Source organism: Pongo pygmaeus, chromosome 3 (assembly GCF_028885625.2).
Source record: "Pongo pygmaeus isolate AG05252 chromosome 3, NHGRI_mPonPyg2-v2.0_pri, whole genome shotgun sequence".
Taxonomy (NCBI): domain Eukaryota; kingdom Metazoa; phylum Chordata; class Mammalia; order Primates; family Hominidae; genus Pongo; species Pongo pygmaeus.
Window position 1 is genome coordinate 187,736,008 of NC_072376.2, and position 22,303 is coordinate 187,758,310.

The following is a 22,303-nucleotide window of genomic DNA, read 5'->3' on the forward strand; positions in this document are numbered from 1 at the left end:
ATTCCGCTTGATACAGGAAGACATAGAAATGTTTTGAGTAGGGGAGTGGCATCATCTCATTTATATCTCTCAGGATCATCATTCTGGCTACTCTTCTGAGGCTAGTGCGTTTGGAATGGTGGCGGGAACTGGAGAGGCGGTAAAGCAGGCCAAGCTCAGGATTGTGGAGAACACTGAGAGGTTATCACAATAATTCTATAAAGATATTGTGGTGTCCTGAACCAGTGTGATGGCAAGGAAGATGATTAGAAGTGCCAGATTCTGGATATATATTGAAACTAGAATTCCCATGTGGGATGTAATAGTAAGAGAGGAGTCAAAAATTACTTCAAATTGACTGAGGAACTTAAAAAAGGATGAATTTATTTACTGAGAAGGGGAAGACTGTATGAGGAGCTACTTTAGTAGGAATTATCCGTTCGGATTTGGACATATTAGGTTTGAGATGCCTGCTGGATAAGGAAATGTCGCTGTGGGGTGTGGTGGCTCACACCTGTAATCCCAGTGCCCTGGAAGGCCTAGGTGGGAGGATTGCTTGAGCCCAGCAGATCAAGACCTGCCTAGGCAACATAGGGAGATCCTGTCTCTACAAAAAATTTAAAAATTAGCTGGGTCTAGTGGCACATACCTATGGTCCCATCTACTCAAAGGGAGGCCTAGGTGGGAGGATCACTTGAGCCTGGGAGACAGAGGCTTCAGTGAGCCAAGATTGCACCACTGCACTCCAACCTGCATGGCAGAATAAGACCTCATCTCAAACAGAAAAATAGGAAATGTCAAGCAAGAAGTTATGGGTCTGGGTATATGAGTTTGCAGTTAAACATGCTGATAGTATTTAAAGGCAGGAGATAGGGATCCCTTAGGGAGTGAGCGTAGATAATAAAGGGAAAAGAGTTAAAGACAGTGCTGTGAGACACTCCAATATTTAAAGGGTGAGGAGACCAAAAGGAGCACAGTGGTATCCTGGGATCCTGGGAAGTTGAGAGAAGTTTGTTTTGGCTAACTCTAATTGCAACATTGAGCGGAAGCAGGGCGGGGTTCATCATGAGAGCTGGCTTCTTCTTGCAGGGTGACTTCTTCAGATCAGGATGCAGCAACATTTTCAAACAGGAGAATATCCTGATAAAGGTCTAAACTATGATCCCATGGGCAAGGGAGGCTCAGCGGGTGGTTGGAGTTTCAGGATTTCCAGGTACATGCAGAACTCGAAATTCTCCACATATCTCCATTTCAATTCTCCAGTGCTTATTCACTCTTGACCAGTGGGCTGCACGATGTGCAATCAAGCATATGGATGGTGGAATCAGTCTAATTGTTTTCGTCCTTGCTCCAATACTACTAGCTATTTGACCTATGAGAATTTGCTTAACTTCTTTATGCCTTAGTTTCCTGACCTGTGAAACACGGAAGACAATAGTACTTACTTAATAGGGTTTTTCTGAATATTAAGTATGATAATATAAATATAGCACTTAGTACAATGTCTTGAATATAGCATTTTCTAAGTGTTAACCAGGACTATCATTCTGAGACTTGGTGAGGCTGGGCATTCAACAGATGGTGCAACTGGTGCAGATGGACAACTTACAGCATGAAACTTTGGCCACAGCAGCCCTGCAGCTGCCTGAGCTAAAGAATTATTTTGCATGATTTTAGAAAGTCCCTGGGTTTTTAAATGTATTTGACTTAAGCCAAGAATTTAGAATTCTGAACTTTTTAATAAGTTAATACTTTTTCTGTTCTAATTATAGTTCATGATGGGGTATGTTTATGATATTTTTCATTATAGAAGTTATATAGGTTTGTTGAAAAAAATGGCCACCATAGATAAATGTTAGTAAGAAAGTTAAAATAAAATGAAAGCTCTTTGCCCTAAGGTAACATTAAAATTTTGGTGAATTTTTCTCTTACACATCTCTGTATACATCCATGAAGCTCTGAGGGCCTGTGTCTCCCTAGGAGTCCCAAGAAGTCCAGGCTCCAATCAGGTCTCAAAGTACCCTCCTGGTACAAAAGCAACTAAGTGTTGCATTCATTTTCCCCGTCAAGAGCTTGGAAGAACAGAGGCCATGTTTGTACCATACCAGCTCCTGAAACTGCCCTGCTTAGAAAAAAGAAGATGGTAATTGACTTGTATTTGAGAGAGGCAGGCTGTAGACTCATTCATGTCTCCCTTCTGCAGCATCCACATTCTCTTTAATAAGTGTCTATATAAAGTGCCAACAGATTAACTTCTCTCACACTCCAGTCTTTTTATTCACATCCTTTACACAGCCTGTGGGCTGGGCAACATGGTCACCAAAAGTCTTACCCTAGAGGATATTTTATTCTAGAAGACGATACATAGCACAGATTTTCCTACTTCGTGACCATTTACTTCTGACTTTTTGTTTTACCATCTCTTGAAACATTTACCTCTTTGTGAATGACTGGGTTCTTTTTTAGTATAATGACTTTTTTTAACCTAAAGATATATAAGATATATTTCTAAAGATATGTATAATGTTTTAACATTATGTTTCTAAGCAAAGACATCCTCATCAATAGACTTGACACACAGTTTACAGTCAGACAATATTACATAAAACAATGTTTGGATGAATAAGAAATTATATTTTGTATATACATGCCAAGTGAAAGGGCATGAAAAGGGTGCACCTTCTATGACTTTTGAGTCTGTTTTGTGCCTGCACTAGTTCCATATTTTAAAGTCTCTTCTGTACAAATGTTTTTCACCCTAAAAGTGGTTTCTATGTTATAATGTTATTTTTAAGTGCAGTTTGTGGTGAAAAATTGATGAATAAAATGGTGCAAAAGAAGAGCATACCTGTGTGCACCTGTGGCCCCAGCTACTCAGGAGGGTCACTTGAGCCCATGAGGTTGAGACTACAGTGAGCAATGTTCCCACCCACTCACTCCAGCCTGGGCAGCAGAGGAAGACCCTTTCTCAAAAAAAAAAAAAAAAAAAGAACATACCTTCCAAAGAATAACTGCACTACCTTGAGCTCTTTCTCTTTCTCCAGTGACTATTTTCTACGTTCAGTCTCCTCATTCTTTTTCAGTGAAGACAGTAAATCTTCATGGCACTTAATTTTATGTGTAAGCTGTATTTATTTACTTTTAATTGTTGTTCTTAATTATATAAACTTGTTTTCTTTGTTCAATTGATACAGTTTTCTATCCATTGGAAATTGAGTATTTTGGATTGGATGAAATGAATCATAATTTGATCCATCAAAATTAATGGAAAAAAAGTCATATAATGGCTTTTCATTTAGCAGGAAAGTTTTTAGAAATGAAGTAAAATTATGGGGAAGGATATTAAATATATATGGAAGCTAAAGCAACTCCATTTTGGATGGGAGGCTAAAGCAGCTCCACCTTGGAAGCTAATCTGCCATACTGGCTTAACTGATTAACTCCAATATCTGGAAGGACTCTAAAATTTCCATTTATCTATTGTTCCTTGAGTAAGAGAAGGTACTTAACTTTAAATCCTGTCCTTAGGTCAAACAACCTTGATGTTATCACACTTCAATTGGCCTACAAATTCCATCTGAGCCACTAATTTCACTATGGTATGTAAGCCCTGGATCAGAGAGATAATGGTGCCAGGGTCTGCCATCTTGTCTTGCCACCACCCAAGACACAGACATGGCTTCTGTTCCTTAAGTCCCTATTAAACGTTTGTTTCTAACAAACAGGATATGTCAGCCTCTTTCTTAGGTCTCTCAGCTTCCTCAGACATTGGTGTAGGTTTGCACAGACCTGCCTACCTTGAAACAGTCTAGGTGTACTTATTTAGCTGCTTCATCACTGTTTCCCATGGACTTCTGATTCCTATTGGGGACTATTCATGAGACTGTCTACCTATAGTCTCCAATAGCTAGATAATAAATCCTAGATTCTCCATATTTTCATTTCTTACAAACCTCTTCCTATTATTAATAACTGTATTTGTTAGGATTTTTGCTTATAAGAGTGAAACAAAATCTTTCTGTCATAGCAACATTGGGATTTTCTGGAATTATATAAGGGTTTCACAGAATTGAGGACAGACTGGAAGAAGAAATCAAAGCTACAGGGTCAGTCAGTCCTGGAACTACAGTCCGAAGTTGCTGGTGGGTACTAATACTGCCACCAGATCATTACTAGTGCCATTGGGTCTGACTTTTGCATCATTAATTCCAATAATCCCTGGTCATTGGCTCATTTGGTCCACATTAAAAATAGTGGGACAGTCTCATTGACTGAACTTGGGTCATGTCTTTTCTGCCTTTGGATTCTGTAGTGGAAGGTGGGGCGCTGCATCCCTTCCGTATAGCCCCCATGGGAGATTCTCCTGAAAGATAACAGGAGAATTAGTGTTGGAAGTCCTACAGGAAACAAATATCCTTTATTGTTGCCTTCATCTTATAAGTCATAATAAACCTAGTTATTAAAGAAATAAATCTCAAGGAGAGTCATTTTCTGGGAGAAAGGAGACAACATGTTAATGTAGCACCATGTGCTAAATTAGGAGGAGGCAGTTTTGTAATAGACAAGTTTTTTGTAGAGATATCTGGGTGAGCTTATTTAACAAGGGCTCTAATGCATAGGTAACCTTTTTTTTTTTTTTTTGAGACGGAGTCTCACTCTGTCACCAGGCTGGAGTGCAGTGGCACGATCTTGGCTCGCTGCAACCTCCACCTCTAGGGTTCAAGTGATTCTCCTGCCTCAGCCTCCGGAGTAGCTGGGACTACAGGCTCGCGCCGCCACACCCAGCTAGTTTTTGTATTTTTAGTAGAGATGGGGTTTCATCATATTGACCAGGATGGTCTCAATCTCTTGACCTTGTGACCTACCCACCTCAGCCTCCCAAATAGGCAACTCTTTTTTTTTTTTTATTTTTTTTTATTTTTTATTTTTTTGAGTTGGAGTCTTGCTCTGTCGCCCAGGATGGAGTGCAGTGGCGCAATCTCGGCTCACTGCAAGCTCCGCCTCCCGGGTTCACGCCATTCTCCTTCCTCAGCCTCCCCAGTAGCTGGGACTACAGGCGCCCACCACTGCGCCCGGCTAATTTTTTGTACTTTTAGTAGAGACGGGGTTTCACCATGTTAGCCAGGATGGTCTCGATCTCCTGACCTCGTGATCCCCCCGCCTCGGCCTCCCAAAGTGCTGGGATTACAGGCGTGAGCCACCGCGCCCGGCCAGGCAACTCTTTTAATTGTCAAAGGCTAATGTGAGGATAACAGAGGAAGTTTAATATTTTAAAGTGCATCATGTAAGGGCCAAATCACATGATGATTTATTGTGTGAACACAGTTTGGATTATCCATATGATATTCATATTGATAGTGCTGATTTCATTTTAGGACAACAGCATCATCTGCTATATTAATGTTGTTAATACACTTTTTTTGGGTTTTGTTTATCAATTTACTTTGGTCTCATACTTTTATGAGAGCTATAAGAATATAGGTTTTCTATCTATTTCTATGTTTGTGCATACTTAAGTCAGCACAGTACATTCGTGAATGTTTTTTCTTTCAAAGGAGGTAACACATTGCTCATTCTATGGAAACATGACTCCTAGCTTTGATTAATGCACAGATACTCATTTTTATTCCAAATGCCATTCGTCAATATAGTTCTTTTGATACCTTTTATCCCTGTTACTATAAACATAGGGATTTTTTTTTTTTTTTTGCTTTGTTTTGTAGTGCTCTCATTTGGAGGCAGTTTAGCTGAATGGTTAACAATTTAAGTTTTGAGCTGGGCACAGTGGCTCACACCTGTAATCCCAGCACCTTGGGAGGTGGAGACAGAAGGATTGCTTGAGCCCAGGAGTTTGAGACCACCAAGTTTTAGTAACTTATTTTATTTTATTTTATTTTATTATTTTTTGTTTGAGATAGAGTCTTACTCTGTCACTCAGGCTGGAGTGCAATGGCATGATCACAACTCACGGCAGCTTCTAACTCCTGGGCTCAAGCGATCCTCCACCTCAGCTCCAAAAGTAGCTGCAACTACAGGTGTGCATAACCACACCTGGCTAATTTTTGTATTTTTTGTAGAATTGGGGTCCTATATTGTTGCTCAGGCTAGTCTCTAACTCCTGGGTTTAAGCAATATTCCCATCTTGGCCTCCCAAAGTGCTAGGATTACAGGCATGAGCCACCACGCCTGGCCTAGTAACAAAATACGAAAATTGTTTTGCCAGACAAAAGTCATCTTTAACATTTGCCCTTACTACCCACACACATACCTGAAATGGTTTCCTGTGGCTGCTGGGTGTGCAAAAAGAGACTCTAAGGCCTTTAAGCACATGAATTCAGAGCTCAGTCCTTCACTGGGGAATGTAGTTAGAATCCACACGGCTTGAACTCTGTAATGGGAGCACACTGGGTCAGCCATTAACGTCCAATTCATGTAAGCTCATGACTGAGGTTGCCCTTTGAAACAGCCTGAGAGTCTTAAAAAATGCAAATATCTGGGCCTCCTCCCCAGAGATTCTGATTTAATTTGTTTGAAATAAGACCTGGGCAGCTACTTTTTAAAACTCCTCAGGTGTTTTTAAGGTTCAGCTTTGAAAACCTCTGCTTTGCCTAGCTTACTTCAGGACCTAATTCTTATCAATTCCCCTCCTCTACATTGTAACTAAGCCATCTGTGGAACAGTTCTCCTATTAGATAGCCAATGACTATTTCACTGGACATGTTAGACCCTTGATGAATGATGATCATTCATTTCACCTTGGACATACAGCCCAAGAATGCACATTGCCAATAAACAGCAACTACAAGCAAATGAGTTAGTTATTGTGATGTACCCCAAAGTGATACTTCACTGATTTCTGAGAAAAAGAAAAATACAGTTTATTTTTGGACAGTGATGTGATACAGAAGATTGCTATATTAGGATGGTGAGATACGTGGGAGGCTTTGGGTGGTTAGAGGATTTATTCAATCCTATGATTCTGTGATTCTAGGTATCTGAGATCTAAAAAGTAAAGCAGCAATGGGGTTAGAAAAAAAGATTTGGACAATGAAAAGAAGGTTGTGAAATTGAAAGCATGAGTTCTTATTTCTTTCTTGTCTTCTGTTAGGGGTCTTTAGCAAATACCACAATCAATTTACCTCGAAGCCTCCCATTAGGCACAAAGCCACTTTTTTACTCAGAGGTTTAGTTCTCACTTCCCTTCCCTGGCGGACAAATCCTAAATTGATTCCTCTAAATCGATTTCTTCTTTCTCCTTACCTTATTAACATTGCTACTAAAACTTTACTGTACTAATGGATTCAAATGGGTTCAGATTTTCCAAAACATTTCTTGCCATAATGAAGGTGCAGCCACCAGCACGAATTTATTTGTCTCGGTTTGTGGTGGAAAAAAGTGAGAATGGCAAACTAGCAAGCTTCTACTTCCTCTGGCACATATCAGCCCCCGCCATTTTACCTGAATATCTCCTTCTCTGACCTACAGCCTTTGGACATTTGCTTAAATTCCAATGCATACTTACATATGCAGCTGTTTATTGCCCACTTCCATCTGGGAAGTAGAAGCCTCGCTCATTGCAACCTGTTTCACCTTCTTCACCTTCTCTAGCTGCTCTCTCTTCTTTGCTCCCAGTGAGAGTAAATGGTTCCACCATGAACCCGGGGCCTAAAGCCAGGAAGCTGTGTGGTATCCGTACTCTGTTTTCTTTTACCATGATCACCAATCCATCACTACTATCCCTCCTAAGTATCCTGGAATCTATTTACTTCTCTCCATCTCTACTATGGAAGCTTTTAAGTATGCCATCACTATATCTCATTTGAATTACTGTGACAGTCTCCTTACTGATCTCCTTGCCATTAGCTTAGTTCCCTGGAGTTGCCATGGAGACATTCTTGCCTATAAGGACAATAGGGAATGCAGCTTGAGACTTTTAGAAATGACAAGTGTAGCATCTCAGTCATTTTTCCAGTGAACCTGAGAATTAGGGAAAACTTATTTGTTACCAAAATCATTACTTCACACTTATTCCTAGGTTGTAATGCTTTGTAATAATTAACACAAGTTGTTAATTATTTTGTCGTTTTGAGGAAGTTTTTATTACATGTTTTTGATTTGATTCTCATATACCATAGATGTTATCTGATTTATTCTTGCAATACTCCTAAGCGATTACAATTAACTACAAACAATTGTTTCTACTTTACGGGTAGAGAGATTGATGCAGAGAAAGTATTTTTATGTCCAGTCATGCAATAGCTTCAATCAATAATCAATCAATAATCAATCAGAAATAAAGCCAGGTTTCTCCAACTTCTGACTTTACTATCTCTTGACTATGACTATATAGGCTGGCTGGTGAGGGGTAAAGAGTGAGGGGAGATAACCAAAACCTTGATTACTAGTGGTTATTTAAATTCACAGCAGGTAATGGGAAAATATAGGACCACCAGTTAGCAAGAAAGTTTGATTTTCACTGGTGACTCTGCTACTCATTTGTTGAGTGACCTTTCAACAAGTCACTTCTTGGCCTCTCTGGGTTTCATTTCTTCCTTTACAGGTAAGATAGGTATTTGGACCACATCTGAGATAGTTGACCTGGGCTCTATGGAACCCCCCATCCTGCCACCAGTCCCATCATCCATGAACGGATTTCAAGGAGCTGGCAAACTAAACTTCTGTACCACATGTGGAACATGTGCACTTTTCTAAGCAGGAGGTTCAGAGACAATATCAGAATTTAAAGAAGTCTGTGATAAAAAATTATTGACAACAAACAAATGAACAAAATTAGAATATACCACCTAATAAATACCTAGGATCAAGTATTTTTAGGATTAAGTGTGGTTATGTAACAAGAAAAGCTCCTTGCCCAGTGTAATTTCCAAGTATGAATTGTTATCAAATTTCAAAACACATAGCCCCGAAGTCAATCTTCATTCAGATAGATGCAAATAAATATGAGAGGGCAATCCATGATGTCTTTGTATCAGAATGCATTTGGAATCCTGATACTTTTAAATCTCTTCATTTGTCTTTAGTTCAGATTATATGGCTCCATTTTTTGTGTGTGTGAGAACTCCTGAGGAATTGTTGAGTCATTCATTTTGCAGACATGTGGGTACTCTAACTTCTCACAATGTGTTAATGTTTTAAATAAAAATGTACTTAAGAGGGCAAACAGTGACATTCCAATATGTACAGCTCGTATTTTTGTTTGCAAACCCAATTAAACACATCATCTTGAAATCATGAAATCATTCCAGAAACTGTACATGGCTTTTGAAAAAAAAAAAAAAGATTTTGGCAGCAAATAGGGGAGTTTCCTTGGAGTTTCTGAATGCTTATATTAATCTCAGTGGGAGTTTGCCACTGGAGCACTTGGAACTTGTCTGTGTTTGGAAAGCTGGGGAATTCTTATCATTATACACATGGGAAAATATAGCAATTTTTTATTTGGAGGATGCAGTGAAATGAATGGTGGTCCATCTGGTAGTCAGGGAAATGTTGAATGATTCCCAATTTAACTTTTCTTTTCTGTTCAGCCCTAGGATGCCTTTGATGCACATTCCCATGCAAATGTCTTTATACTTCTCTTTCTAGGCAACAACAACAATGCCAGTGATTGTTATCTATGCAAAGACTGAAGCCACCTCTCTAAGGTTGTGAAATTCTAGACAGTCAGCAACATCTCTGTCTCCTTCATTTCTATTCTTATCTTCTACCGCAATCACCATGTCTAACTCATTCTTCACACAGGTATTTTATAGATACTTCCCTTACTGAAGAGTAAGAATTATCTTCTTCATGCATTCTTGTTCATACATACATATTTTTTTTCAGGATAGTTTTGTGCTTATCAGTTAAACAACCTGTAAGTAAATATTTCATTATTTCTCTCTCCTTATGGATATTTTCTATCTCAGTAAATTTGTTCAACACATATGCTCTACAAGGCCCTTGCTATTAAGAAGAGAAAGATGATTTAAAAAGAGCCTTTGGCTGGACATGGTGGCTCACACCTGTAGTCCTAGCCCTTTGGGAGGCTGAGAGAGGAGGATTGCTTGAAACCAGGAGTTCAAGATTAACCTGGCCAACATAGTGCGACCCATCTTTAAAGAGAAAACAAAATTTAAAAGAGGCTTTATCACTTAGGTGAATCACAGTTTTGAAGATGAAATAGGTGTGTGGACAATTATACTTTTTTCTTGGCCCTTGTTAAAATGGTAATTAATTAATCTGTTTTTGTCTCTCTCATCAGGTACTATTGGTATCTATTCAATGTTATTCCTAATATCTACACATTGTGGGGCAAAACATGTACTTGTTGAATAAATTAATGAATTATGGCTAGGGCAATAATATTCTTTTTAATATATAGCATAACTATATTTATTTAAGAATGTATTCCAATATCAAAGGGCAAATTCCAACAATGCAAAAACCATGATTCCTTTTGCACAGACCTAATATGTACCCATGGGTTATACATACCAATCAAGTAAAGGATTATCAAGTAAGTGTGATTTCTTAGAATGGACATTAAGTTGCTGATCACAGATTTTGACTTCAGTGGTGGAGCATCTCATCGGCATCTAAGGCAAACTCAGGAATTCCTAGAGCTGAGTCAGCATTTCCGTCAAGAATTGGCTTTGGGTCCATTCTGGCAAAAGAACACCTGTAGGATTGAATCCCTAAAACTTTACCCTAAAAACAGGATCAGGATGATTCCTAAATACTTATTTTTTATTTTTATTTTTTCCGTAAGTTATTCGGGTACAGATGGTATTGAGTTACATGAGTAAGTTCTTTAGTGGTGATTTGTGAGATTTTGGTGCACCCATCACCCAAGCAGTATACACTGCACCATATTTGTAGTCTTTTATCCCTCGACTCCCTCCCACTCTTCCCCTAACGTCCCCAAAGTCCATTGTATCATTCTTAAGCCTTTGCGTAGGACAATAATATTCTAATAGAGGCACATTCAAGCTTCAGTGGAGGCAACTAGGATCTTCTTAATTCAGCATAGAGACATCAGAGGTTTCACAAAAAAAGACAATGTCTGAGTTGAGACTTATAAGAATCAGTAGGCGTCGAGGCAAACAGGTAAGTTGACTACGTTTCTGTTGGATGCAGCAAAATATAAATACAGCAGCTGTTAGGAGATAGAGCTGAAAAGAACTTTTTTCCTGTAGGTTGGCATTTCCTAAAGTGTGTTCTGAGAACAGTGGTCCTATCTGTTGCTCAGAGAAAGTAGTTTTCCATGGTATGCTGGTAAATGTTTAACAACTGGCTTCCTTGAAAAAATAAGTCTAAAACTTCTCACTTTAGGTTGCAGCCTAAAACTTCTTAAAAGAGGTATGGCTTGAGCAGAAATTTTAAAAGATAAAATAAGATTCAGAATAGCCATTCTAATGGGGGAAAATTACTTTTATCCGGAATTGGTAAAAAAGAAAAAAGAAGATAATAGAAAAAAGCAAAAGGTGGATCACTCGAGGTCAGGAGTTCAAGACCAGCCTGGCCAACATGGTGAAACCCCATTTCTACTAAAAATGCAAAAATTAGCCAGGTGTAGTGGCAGGCACCTGTAACCCCAGATACTCAGCAGGATGAGGCAGAAGAATTGCTTGAGCCTGGGAAATGGAGGTTGCAGGGAGGACTAAAAAAGTCCTGATTTGTAACATTTGTTGGGAAGAAATGCTGAGTAGCACATCATTCTATAATATTTCCATCACAGTTATACAGGAGATGTGCACAGATACATAGATATTAGTACATGTAGTCACATGGTTAGGAAATGATAAATGTTGAGTATTTATTGCTTTAGTTTTTAATATAATTTATCCAATTGTAAATTTTTTATAATTTGTATGATGGCTATTTAACTACTGGTTTTCCTAATTCACAAAACTTTAACATTTGACTTTTATAAGCTGATGAGAGCTGGATTCAGCATACCATAGGTCAAGTATACTCAGGGAACATGGTTTAATACAGTTTATTTGTTATATATTAAAGGGCCTGAGAAGTCTTGAAGCAAAAATACATGTCTTAGCTTACTGGTTGGACAACAAAACCCATTTTTCGTATACTAGGTATTAACAAGTCACAGAGCCAGAGCACCATGGCATCATATATTTTGGGGGCATGGTGACTCAATGTTCAATGTGCTTATCTCTTTTCTATTACTGGAAATGGTAATCAAATTTGCTTTTTTCTATTATATTCTTTTTTCTTTTTTACCAATTCCTGATAAAAGTAATTTACCCCCATTAGAATGGCTACTCTGAATCTTATTTTGTCTTTTAAAATTTCTGCTTGAGCCATACCTCTTTTAAGAAGTTTTAGGTTGGGCGCAGTGGCTCACGCCTGTAATTCCAGCACTTTGGGGAGGCCAAGGCGGGTGGATCACTTGAGGTCAGGAGTTCGAGATCAGGCTGGCCAACACGGTGAAACCCCATTTCTACTAAAAGTGCAAAAATTAGTTAGGCTTTAGTGGCAGGCACCTGTAATCCTAGATACTCAGGAGGATGAGGCAGAAGGATTGCTTGAGCCTGGGAAATGGAGGTTGCAGTGAGTTGAGATCACACCATTGCACTCCAGCCTGGGTGGCAGAATGAGACTCCATCTCAAAAGAAAAAAAGAAGTTTTTCTCATTACCCTGTATTAGTCTATTTTCATGCTGCTGATAAAGACATATCCAAGACTGGGAAGAAAAAGAGGTTTAATTGGACTTACAGTTCCACATGGCTGGGGAGGCCTCAGAATCATGGCAGGAGGTGAAAGGCACTTCTTACATGGTGGCAGCAAGAGAAAATGAGGAAGAAGCAAAAGCAGAAGCCCCTGATAAACCCATCAGATCTCATGAGACTTATTCAGTACCATGAGAATAGCACGGGAAAGACTGGGCCCCATGATTTAATTGCCTCCCCCTGGGTCCCTCCCACAACACCTGGGAATTCTGGGAGATACAATTCAAGTTGAGATTTGGGTGGGGACAAACCATATTATTCCAACCCTGGTCCCTCCCAAATCTCATGTCCTCACATTTCAAAACCAATCATGCCTTCCCGCAGTCCCCCAAAGTCTTAACTCATTCAGCATTAACTCAAAACTCCACAGTCCAAAGCCTCATCTGAGAAAAGATAAGTACCTTCCGCCTATGAGCCCATAAAATCAAATGCAAGTTAATTATTTCCTAGATACAATGGGGTACAATAGGTATTGTATAGGTATTGGGTAAATATAGCCATCCCAATGGGAGAAATTGGCCAAAACAAAGGGGTTACAAGGCCCATGCAAGTCTGAAATCCAGCAGGGTGGTCAAATTTTTTTACTAGGCAGTGCTCCAGCAGGGATTCTGTGTGGAGGCTCTGACCCCACGTTTTCCTTTTGCACTGTCCTAGCAGAGGTTCTCCATGAGAATCCCATCCCTTCAGCAAACTTTTGCCTAGGCATGCAGCCATTTCCATACATCTTCTGAAATCTAGGTGGAGGTTCCCAAACCTCAATTCTTGACTTCTGTGCATCCACAGACTCAACACCACATGGAAGCTGCCAAGGCTTGGGGCTTCCACCCTCTGAAGCCACAGCCTGAGCTATACGTTGACTCCTTTCAGCCATGGCTGGAGCGGCTTGGACACAGGGCACTAAGTCCCTAGACTGGGCCCAGTCCTCGAAACCACTTTTTCCTTCTGGGCCTCTGGGCCTGAGATGGGAGGGGCTGTCATGAAGTTCTCTGACATGGCCTGGAGACATTTTCCCCATGGTCTTGGAAATTAACATTAGGCTCCTTGTTACTTATGCAAATTTCTACAGCTGGCTTGAATTTCTCCCCAGAAAATGTTGTTGTTTTTTTTTTTTAATATCCCACAGTCAGGGTGCAAATTTTCCAAACTTTTATCATCTGCTTCCCTTATAAAACAGAATGCCTTTAACAGCACTCAAGTCATCTCTTGAATGTTTTGCTGCTTAGAATTTCTTCTACCAAATACCCAAAGTTCCACAGATCTCTAGGGCAGGGGTAAAATGCCACCAGTCTCTTTGCTAAAACATAACAAGAGTCACATTTGCTCCAGTTCCCAACAAGTTCCTCATGTCCATCTGAGAAGACCTCAGCCTGGATTTTATTGTCCATATGAGTATCAGCATTTTGGGCAAAGCCATTCAACAAGTCTCTAGGAAGTTCAAAACTTTCCCATATTTTCTTGTCTTCTTCCAAGCCCTTCAAACTGTTCCAATCTCTGCCTGTTACCCAGTTCCAATGTTGCTTCCACATTTTCAGATATCATTTCAGCAATGCCCCACTCTACTGGTACCAATTTACTGTATTAGTCCATTTTCACACTGCTGATAAAGACATACCTGAGACTGGGAAGAAAAAGAGGTTTAATTGGACTTACACTTCCACATGGCTGTGGAGGCCTCAGAATCATGATGGGAAGCAAAAGGCACTACTTACATGGCAGTGGCAAGAGAAAATGAGGAAGAAGCAAAAGCACAAACCTCTGATAAACCCATCAGAACCTGTGAGACTTATTCACTATCACGAGAATAGCATGGGAAAGACTGGCCCCCTTGATTCAATTACCCCCCTCTGGGTCCTTCCCACCACACGTGGGAATTCTGGCAGATATAATTCAAGTTGAGATTTGGATGGAGACACAGCCAAACCATATCAACTGCAATTTTCTTTTCCAGTCTAAATCTTATTCTTGTAATTTCCACTTTCCCCACAATTCATTAATGTTTTCCTATCACACCATTTCTAATCTGATATATGTAGCTGTAAACATAATGTATTTATAACACAGATTTGTGTCCATGCTTGCCTCACCTCTGCTAGTGGGTCACTGTCCAACAGAGTACGTTCTGCTGCCTTTGATAGTTTCATAATGTAACAATGCCTGATACAGAGCTCCATAAAGAGTGTTTATTATATTTATATTATATATAATATATAAAATATATATTTTTATATATAATAATATATTTCCATCTTAACAAATGGATGATTATAAAGAAGAGATAACACAGAGCTTCAGAATATTCAAGGTTTGTTTTTCTAGTTTACACAAGCTTGTTAATCAGAGCTAGAAGCAGATGTAATAGAAGATTGTGGCAGCACCTGGAAAATAATTCTGAATCTATATAATGGTTAGCTAAATCACAGGTCTGGCTGGTACCCTTTTATTTGTCATTTGAACCTAGGACTCTCTGGGTGTGTGCCAAAAGAACACATAAAAGAACATTTTTTCTATTTACTGTTTAATCTCATCTTCCTCTTTCCTCCTCTTCCCTCCTACTCTTCACCCTCCTTTTTTTCCATCTCCTTGTCTTCCTCTTCCTCCTCTCCTCTCCCTCCTTTTCTTCTTCCTCTTCCTGCTGTCCTCCTCTCCCTCCCACTTGTACTTCCATCAGTCTTCCTCCTCTTTCTCTTCATTAATTGAATATGTTTTCAATTTCGATCATACCCTACAAATTGTAGAAATAAAGCCACTAACTTTGGAAATGAAAGCTAGAAATAATGATTAGAAAATAAAGCCCAGTTATTATCATATTGTTTGCTGTGGCACTGTAATCCTTACCAACAGACTTCTTTATTCATTTCTTTAGAAATTCGAGAAACTTGACAGGTGGCCGTGTAGCTTCCACTCACACTTAAACTCTTAGAAGTGCCAACAATCCTCTATAATGCTTAATAATGGTATGGGGTGAGAACCCAGCTTGTTTATGTTAGTATCATTGTGTGTTGAACTATATCTATGATATGTAGAATGCATTTAAGAACTTTTCCTCTTGATATTGTATTATAGAATTACAATACTTATTTTATTATTAAGAAAATTTATATATTAGCAATAGAAGAAATCATAGAAACTATGTTATTCAACTGCATCTATAATATTGCAAAGAACAAAAATCTTAAATGCACATAACTGGCTTGCTGAAGGCATGAGGAAGAAAGCAGCTACTCACATTTACTCCTTAGAACCACGATACTTCTTTGTAATATAATTTAGTGTTGTTAAGGAATAGTCATTTCTTATTTCCTAAAAGATTTCTATGGTTTATTCACCTGGCTTTTGGAGCCTCATTTCTTTATCACCTCATGTTTTTAAAAAACTTTCTCCAAAGTTGCAGGGAAAGGACTTCCCGGACCTACATGGTTTACTGGAAAATAAGAGGTTGAATTGACCTCAGGGTGAGTGAAGAAGTACAGAAACCTGACTTGCTCCACAGAGAAAAACTCCTGAGATTTACAATGAGATGTATTCTCAGCCCTCACTTCCCTTTTCTATGGTCATTTTTTCCTCCAGGCCTAAACATTTTAAGCTGTTCCTTCTGTGTAAGGAAATCAATTTGGCCACCTCTTTCATAATCAAGAATTATAGAATGAATTACTACTCATGGAGAATTTGCCATTTAAAAGGTGGTAACTTAACATTCCATTCTTACCGTTGTTAAGCAAGAGTGGAAGACTGGTAAAATTAATCACTTCAATTGCCATTGCTCTTTCAAAATCCAGGCTGTTTCCTTGAATGCATCACTGTTAGGAAGAATGCTAACTGAGTCCCATTCAACATGTACAACTGTAGCCAGATTCTGACAACAGGGGAAATATACTTGCAGCAAGGCTGGGCAAGGTGGCCATAGGCGATAGAGCAAGCCTTGAGGTAAAGGAACTCTGTTTCTCCTAATTGATAAATCGGTCCTGATCATGACACCCTACTGGCAAAATATCTTAAACGCCTTTTTTCACACATTGGTTAACAGGCAGCACAGGACAGTGATTCTTGAGAGAAAGCGAACAAATCAGGTGAGGCCTAAAATCATCTTAGCTTTCCACCTGGAGGCCCTTTCAAGGCTGATTCACAGGAAGGGGAATCCAAGCAGAAGTAATAGTTTCACAGAGTCCACTGAGGAGCCAGACTCAGAAAACACAGAGGATGAGGATTTTCAATTTATGTGGGAAAGCACTCAGTGAGGACGTAGCTATGCAGAAAAAAGTGCTACAGAAATTTGCCTAATGGTCCCCTGAAGTCTGCTGCTGAATTCTAAGCTGTGGATTGATAGGGTGAAACTGTGGTCAGGCAAAGAACTACTAGTGAGCTGATAAATTTCCGGAACTCATATAGCACTGAGAGGCTTTAAGTTTCCAAATACCAAGAGTAGAAATACCTCATTAAAAAGATCAATAAAAACAATGTACCTGTAATCCTAGTACCTCAGAGACCAAGGCAGTAGGATCACTTAAGCTTAGGAGTTTGAGACCATCCTGGGCAACAGAGCAAGGTCTTGTCTCTACAAAAAATTAAATATTTAGCCAGGTGTGGTGGTGCGTGCCTGTAGTCTTAGCTGCTCAGGAGGCTGAGATTGGAGGATTTCTTGAGTCTGGCAGCTTGAAGCTGCAGTGAGCTGTGATCACACCATTGCACTCAAGACTGGGTGACAGAGAGTGAATCCCTGTCTCAAAAAAAAAAAAAAAAAGGGGAGAGAGAGACAGATTGTCAATATCATACGATACCGTTTGGCTCTTTGTCTTCACCCAAATCTCATGGCGAATTATAATCCCCAGTGTTGGAGGAGGGGCCTGGTGGTGAGGCAGGAAAACAGGGTCTGGATGCAGGGAACATAAGGCCAATTCACACTTCAGCTATGACAGGAAATATCCTCTCTGTAGGGCATAGGCCTTGTAAATAACTTTGTAACTTTACTTCATCCTCTCCATTTACATAAGGTGTACCTGAAGTAACCAATGGAATCCTCTAGAGGGTAAACCCCCCAAAATACTGTAATGGGACCCTTGAGCCCCTAAGCCTGGGCTCACTCCCACACCATGGAGTGTACTTTGATTTTCAATAAATTCCTTAATTTCTTCCTTGCTTTGTTTGTGCATTTTGTCCGATTCTTTGTTCAAGACTCCAAGAACCTGGATACCCTCTGTGGGTGACAGTGGGAGATGACTGAGTCATGGATGTGGTTTCTAATGGTCTCGTGATAAAGTTCTCATGAGGCCATTAGAGTACTGTTTCATGATAAAGTTCTCATGAGAATTGGTTGTTTGAAAGCGTGTAGCACTTCTTCCTTCACTCTCTCTCTTCCTGCCAGCCATGTGAAGATATGCCTGCTTCTCCTTTGCCTTTGTCCATGATTGTAAGTTTCCTGAGGTCTCTCCAGAAGCAGAAGCCTGTGCAGCCCACAGAACTAGAACTATGAGCCACTTAGACCTCTTTCCTTTATAAATTACCCAGTATCAGGTATGTCTTTTAGCAGTGCAAGAACAGACTAGTACATCAGAAATAAAGGAAAAGCCATCAGTCTAGATCCTATCAACATTTAAAGAATAACAAGGGAATATGAACAGTGTGATGACAAAACATTTGGTAACTTTGATTAATGGACACACTCCTTGAATGACACAGATTACCAGAATAAACATAAGAAGTAGTAGAAAGTCTGAAGAGTAATCTAGAAGTTACTCCATCTTGAGGTGGTACTTTAGGTTCCCCATCCTTCCTGGTTTTGGCTAAGGTAGCAGAGTTGCTTACCCTGACAAAGCTCAACATAAAGGTCAGAGCAGTTTACTGCATGTTTCATGAAACATGAAACAGAGGGTGTTTAGCTGTGAAGGCACTAAGGTAGACAGTGTAAAGCAATAATGCAAGCAAAACCCCTCCTGAGAAATTCATCATTGAAGAGTCAAAATAAGAAAGTGAAACTTGTGAGGGAGAATGGGGAATACCATTCAGTGAGCATAAAACTAGGACAGAGCAGTTGCTTGGAATCAGCCGTTAGGGAAGAATTCACTTGATATCCAAGAGATAATTCATAAAATAAGGCTGAAGAAGAAACAGATAAAGATGAGATTCTTAGTACAGGTAAAAGGTTTTGTTTTCTTTTTTTTTTTTTTTTTTAAATAGCAGGATATTTCCTTTTTTGGGTAACAAAACTGAAGGAGAAGTTTTAAGATAAAGTTTTCAGATTAGGAAAGAAAGAAGTCAACAAAACTTCTAGTTAAGTTGGAATTGAGAACTTATATACCTTTTTAAAACCAAAGAATGATGAATCTGTGCAGAAGAAAAAAGACAAATAAAAAGGGAGTTAAGTTTCCAGGGGTGGGAAAATGATTAGGAAATATATGGGGGAAACTATGAAAGATAAGGGTTATTTTAGTAGGTTTGTTTATACAGATCCGTTTTGGTGGATATCAACACCCAGTCTCCCATTCTCATGGGAATTTTTATGACATGGTTTTAGGTAGAAACATGGAGCTCAGAGACCACTTTCGGCATCTGCTGTTTCTCAAGCACCTTTAGCTCAAAATAACCAATATGCCCACGCTGCATATTTTGGGTGGCATGTTCTGAACTCCTGTGGAATGACTGAAGTCTTTGTTCAAGGCCTCATAAGCCTATAATCAAAGTGTAGGCTGGGCTTAGTTATTGTCTGGAGATTCTGGGGAAAAACCCATTTACAAGTTCATCCTTGTTTTTGGCAGAATTCAGTTCCTTGCTATCTGACAGTCAAGGATGCCTGTCAGTAGCTAGAGGCTTCCCACGTTCCTTGACATATAGTATATATATATTTTATATATATAGGTGTATATATATATTATATATGTGTATATATATAATATATATGTGTATATATACATGCATATATATTTTATATATATAATATATATTTATATATGTATATATATAGTGTGTATATATGTATAAAGTTTATATATATATATATATATATATATATATAAACTTTAATGAGGATTGTGAACCTGCTGAAAGCCCTTAGGACATTCCAAAGTCCAAAGGTCCAAAGTGAGTCACTTGAGATTATGTGTGGCTCTGCTTGCCCAATTAATGTATACATCTGTAGTTGAAGTATAGCTATTCTAATGTCATCATGCTGAAGGTAATCTAGTTGGTGTCTTTTGAATAAATAAATGATGTACGTTCTCTAGTCTCTAGAGCAACCTTTGGATGACCAAGATTGAATCCTTTGAAAAAGGATGACCATTTTCTCACTTTTTTTGTTATGTTGCATGTTTTTCTAATACCTGTCACGGTTAGTCCTGAGAATATTACAGGATAAATACTGGTCTTTTGTATATGGGCTGTCCCATCTGCGTTGACTTTGTACTTATGACTCATACTTTCAGGCAACATTTATGCCAATTATGCCAAAAAGCATGAAGATTTTTTTTTAGCTTATTTCCTACCTACTGTCAGCTTATGTATTTGCAATTATACTTCCCTATTTCTGTTGGCTTGTAAAAATGTGTTCTTCAGTACAAAATTTGTTCATACTGAGTTAAAATGCCAATTTGAGTTAAACTGGGTTTCACTGATCGTCCTGTGAGTGCCTAGCTAATCTAAATTATCCTTTTTTGCAATCTAGATGTAAGTTGAGGCTGGGTGTAGTGGCTCAAGCCTGTAATCCCAGCACTTTGGGTAGATCGCCTGAGGCCAGGAGTTCAAGACCAGCCTGGGCAACATGGTGAAACCCCATTTCTATAAAAATACAAACATTAGCTGGGCCTGGTGGTGCTTGCTTGTAGTCCTAGCTACTTGGGATTCTGAGGCAGGAGAATCGCTTGAACCTGGAAGGTGGAGGTTGCAGTGAGCCTAGAGCACACTACTGTACTGCAGCCTGGCAGACGGAGTGAGACTCTGTCTAAGAAAAAAAAAAGATGTAAGTTTAAAGCATCAATTATAAAATCAGTAGAGTTTACTAATTTAACAAAAGTTTTATTCCTTGCTTTTGCATAGACTGATAAAAAATTTTGTTAATTTTTCAACTCATGTTTAAAAAGGGACGATTTCTGATTTTAATTTAAAAAGTCTCATCATTAGATATTTTTTAGAATTTAAGTTGTGTAACTAATATTTGTCACTTTGATTTGCCTTGTATATAATTCAATCCTCTAGATATTACACAAATGCATCCAAAACTTGGTGATAAAGCACTGCTCTCCATATCCAACGTTAGCCAAGTCCTTGAATTAGTATTGTTTAGAGGTATCTGTCCTACTGAGACAACTCTAACTAAAATGAAATGTTTTCTGGTGAACAACTTTCCAGACTTTAAGTCATCTGTGCACTCTGTTCAGCTCATCACAGTAATTTAAAGGACTTGGCATTGGGAAAATGATTGTAAAACTTCAAAGTCATGTACTAAAACTTTTTCTAGCAGCCACATTAATGGCAGTATCTCCATGAGTGAACATTTAGTTTATCCCACCTGCCAAATATATAAATGTTTACGTCTTTCAAAATGGAAGAATGCGTAGGTTAAATAAATTTTAAAATCTTCTTCGCCTTGTAGCAATATCACTGACCCAGCACTGGGGAGGGGTCACTCTTCCAGGTGAAAGATGTTCTTGAGCTGTCTCTCACTATTCCATTGCTCAGGGGTGGGTCTATTTCTGCCGTTTCCTGGGCTTCCATCCCTCTGGACCACTAACTGGATCATGTCAGTTTCTTAGGGACGTGGGAAGTTTGTGGGTGTGCGTATGTGGGGAAGTGAGAGGTAGCAAAATCTCCAGAAGCAATCTCATTTTGCAAAATGTATGCATTTATCAAATATGTTAGGCTAAATATCTCTGAAATGTGTGACAAGTTTCAATTTCCCGAGAAGGACATTGATTCTATTCCACAGATTTTCTCTGGAAACAATAAATCAATCATCATTTTGCATCATCATTCTGTAGAATATTTTGCTCTCATGTTCTTGTTGATAAACAAGAAACATTCCACTCCACTTAGGTCAGACAATACTTGGAGAAATGGAAATGTCCATTTCCAGCAGGGAATGCGTTGATCAGGAGAAGTTGAGCAGACAGAGAGCTCCAAGGACTTTTCAGTTTCTTGGATTCAGGTCTCTATGGCCTACTTTTATTACTTTGTCTGAAATGCAAATTCTCAGAATGCCAGGCACACCCATATTCCAGTGCAAGAATAAAAACAAAATTGAAAGCCAACTACAGTTGAGCTTTTTATTGCCTGTCTCTTTGATCTTGTCCTCTCTCATCTATCCTTCTCACTCCCAATTAACTGGAATAATCCGAAGGCTGTCTGTATTTAGTAAGAAAAACAACTATAAAAAGGAGGTAATTCATACAATGTAGATACATTCCTAAATGACCAGAAGCCCTCTCTTCTTGCTGAATGTTCTGAATAGTATCAGGTATTACTGATACATTGTTTCTCAGTGGTATAGCTGACCTTTATTAAGAGAAAAAAAATGCAGGGATGAGTTCTCAAATCCAGCCGCTGCTGCTGTTGGGCCTGTTTTCTTTTCTCACACAAGATTAAGGGTA

At 39.0% G+C, this 22,303-nt stretch overlaps 1 long non-coding RNA gene across 3 annotated transcripts in view; it reads left to right on the top strand.

The window, feature by feature from the left end:
- The window catches only part of LOC134739484 (uncharacterized), an 83,251-nt gene that overhangs the window by 39,273 nt on the left and 21,675 nt on the right, over nucleotides 1-22,303 (top strand). The window lies entirely within an intron of this gene.